The following is a 3,779-nucleotide window of genomic DNA, read 5'->3' as shown; positions in this document are numbered from 1 at the left end:
GTGTCCGTAGATTCAAAATGAAGCAGACAAGGGAGGATCCCCACTGAATAGGTTCCTCTTTTCCTTATAGGTCTGGGGAAGAGAGGGTGGGGGAAGATTCTGATAGGATTATCTAATTCAGCTGTGAGTAATGATTGTTGACAGGGTTAATTGTGATTGTATAAACTGTAGTTGTAGAAGCAAAAACTGTGATAGAGTAGACTAAAGGCAAGAAAGGCACTACTGGATTGGAGTACAGTGGCCAAACCTAAAGTCCCATAAAGGTTTTGCTATGCTGATATCTTGTGTGATTGTTAAGGTTGCGTGTCAGCTTGGCTGGGCCATGATTCTCAGTGGTTTGGCAGTTACGATGTAGTTTGGCATCATATGATCACTTCCACCATGATATTTCATAAAACGTGATCCCCTCCATGAAGTGATCTGCTGTGAATAGCCAATCAGTTGAAAGGGAGTTTCCTTGAGGCTGTGGCCTGCATCAAATACAAGAGGACTTTCTGGCAAAGCTCATGGGCTTTTGCTCACTCTGGATCTTGCAGCTGGCTCGTGCTCATCTGACCTCTGGTTCTTGGGACCTGAGCTAGCAGCTTACCTGCTGTCTTGCCTGCCGTGATCTTGGGATTCATTGGTTTTCACAGCCTGTGAGCAGGAGCCCTGCTGTCTGACGTACTGATCTTGGGTTCACCAGCCCCTGTGGCTACGTGAAGCAGGAGAAGCTTCCAGTCTGACCCACGGACTTGGAACGTTCCAGCTTCTACAAAGTCGTGAGTCATTTCCTTGCTATAAATCTCTCTCTATATATATATTTGGAGCACTGGTAGTACAGTGGTTAAGAGCTTGGCTGCTAACTAGAAGGTCGCAGTTCAAATCCACCAGCCGCTCCTTGGAAACTCTATGGGGCAGTTCTACTATGTCCTATAGGGTTGCTATAAGTTGGAATTGACTCGACAATGACAGGTTTAATGGGTATATATATATTTATATGTTTTATTGGTTTTGTTTCCCTAGAAAACCCAGCCTAAGACCCCTCATGAGGCTCAGAGCAAGGGAATAGTCTTCTCTCAGTTAAATTTTATCAGAGAGGGTGAAGCTGAGATGACTTTTGGAGAATCTGACCAGATCAGATGGACACCTGCAGCAGACCTGAGTGGCTGGTACCTGGGTAACCTCACTCTGAGGACTCTTTGCCCTACTGAAGTGCTAATTGTTAATGACTGTTTTGGACCGGTAAATGATTGGGAGGGGGAAGTTATCCTCCAGGTCTGAAAGCACCATAGCCAGAAAAGCCAGGGGGTGACCTGAGGTGTGATGGATCACTTTTATATGGCCTTTCTAGCCATGGTCTTGTAACTCCCACCAAAAGATTGGGTGTGACTATTTGAGTAAGGTGCTTGTGGCCCACCAAGAAGATTGGACCGCTTGCTAATAATGCAAATAAAGTGCATGGCACCCTTGTGGATGTGGGACCATGCAAATAAGGTGTATGGAACCCTAACAAGGGGATTGGTCAGTTTTGCCATCCTGCTAGGCTTAAAATGAGCCATCCCAGAGGTGGATAGGTGGGACCTCACTATCATCAAGAAAGAAGAGCCAGGAGTAAAGTACATCGTTTGGACCCAGGGTCCCTGAGCCGAGAACCTCCTAGAACCAAGAGACAGAGAGCTGTAACACCAGAGATGCCGTGCAATGGTGAGAAGCAGCGGCAGAGAAACGGTCGCAGGAGAACAAAGAGATCAGCCTGAGATGGTGTGGTGAGCTTCCTGGCCCATGGAGCAAGCGGTTACTGTGGGCTTGCCGACCCATTCAGTGAGAGAGCTGAGCACCTTCAGGCAGGAGGCTTCCTGTCAGAGTGGAGTGCCTTTGGGCACTTATCGTGGAGCTAAGCAGATTTGTTACACCTGCATAAGAAGGGCAGAGGATAGCCCAAGGGGCCCAGGGGCTGAGGGAGAGGACTGCCTGTGGGTACGGCCAAGGAACTGTCCTGACCGAAGAACTGTATCCTGAGTGTTCCTGATCGTGAATTGTAATCTGTTACTTTACTAATAAACCCCATAAATGTGAGTATGGTCTATGAGTTCTGTGTGGCTATTGCAATGAATTATCAAACCCAGCAGAGAAGTAGAGTAGGCCATGGGAGGGATGGCTGGTATCAGAATTGGTAAAAAGTTTGGAGAGAGGAGGTGTGTCTGACCTCTGCTTCACAGGAATCAGCCTTGGGCTGTTGATCTTGATTCTCCTTCTCCATTGTGAAATTAGAGGAGGTCGAACGCTCCCACCATGCCATTTTTACAGCACGTAACAACAACAGGCTTCACCACTATTGTAATGTTCTTAAGTTACATGTGGGTTTATTAGTGTTCATTTTTATGCTCATAACATACATATAACTTATTTATATATTAAATATACAAAAATGTTTTATAATAAAATAAATTAAAACTAAAGAGTAATCCTGATAGCGGGAAATAGTATGGTCTGCATCAGGACAATCGTCTAGGAAGCTACTGTAGTTAATCTAGATATAATAAAGATATTAAGGGGTCAGTGCCACTGAACCCCTTTTCAAGAGAAGGTGATAAGCCAAATCCCTTTTGAGGGACAGTGGCCATGTTTTGTACCATATGATCCTTATTCCTTTGACTATAGCTAGGAATGCATATATAGATGGTAAGACTAATAAAGCAAAACAAGGAAATGCTTGTCACAGAAATTGGAATAGTGGATACATCTGGACTAGATGTGGGCACCTGACCTAGGAGCAATTGATGGGGAGGAACTTCTCACCCTCATCTTTTTTTTCCCTTTTTTTATTGTTGTAAGTATACATATAACACAGCACTTGCTGATTCAACCTTTTTTACATGAACAGTTCAGTGACACCGATTGCATTAATCATGTTGTGTAACCATCACTAGTATCTGTTGTCAAGTTTTCCATCACCATAAACAGTGCTTCCTAAACAATGACTCCTCCTTGATCCCTCCCTCCCACCCTGGTAAGCACTAATAAACTCTGGTCTCTATACATTTGCATATTCTAGATATTTCTTGTAAGTGGGATCATACAATAGCTGTCTTTTTGTGACTGACTTATTTCACTCAGCATAATATTTCTAGTTTCATACATGTTGTATCAGGACTTCCTTTCTCTTTATGACTGAGAAATATCCCATTGTATGGTTATAGCACATTTGTACTGATCCACTCATCTCCTGATGGACATTTCAGTTGTTTCCACCTTTTGGCTATTGTGAACAGTGCTGCAATGAACATTCATGTACATATGTCTCTCCTCCATTTTCCAGTCTCCATAGAAGAGGCAACTTGTGTACAAAAGGGGTATGTCCTAAATCACGTTTCCAGGCTCCTAAAACAATGGAGACCAACTCTGGTTAAGTTAGAGAGAAAAGGATTTTTTGGAAGGACATTGGATAGCTCACAAAATTGATGAACATGCTGAAGAATGAGGCTTGGATCCAGTATGGGAACCATGGGAAATTAGGCAGCTAAAAATAGAGCTCAAATCAATACACAGGAAGAATCTGGTTAGTATCTAACAGCTCTGCCATTGATACGGCCACCTCCGGACATTGGATACTGCTGCTATTTCCACCACCACTGGAAAGATTCTAAACTGCCATTTAGAATCTTACACTTCTCTGTGTTACTCCAGAGTCAAGGTCTCAGGTAGGGTTATCTAATTGGAAGGCCCAAATTATCGATGCTTAGAAAGGGACTATAGATACCCCCCACTTTTTGAAAGTTCGCTTTACCCCACTTTGC

The sequence above is a fragment of the Trichechus manatus genome, unplaced genomic scaffold (genome assembly GCF_000243295.1).
Source record: "Trichechus manatus latirostris isolate Lorelei unplaced genomic scaffold, TriManLat1.0 scaffold00026, whole genome shotgun sequence".
Taxonomy (NCBI): domain Eukaryota; kingdom Metazoa; phylum Chordata; class Mammalia; order Sirenia; family Trichechidae; genus Trichechus; species Trichechus manatus.
This window is presented reverse-complemented; position numbering follows the sequence as displayed.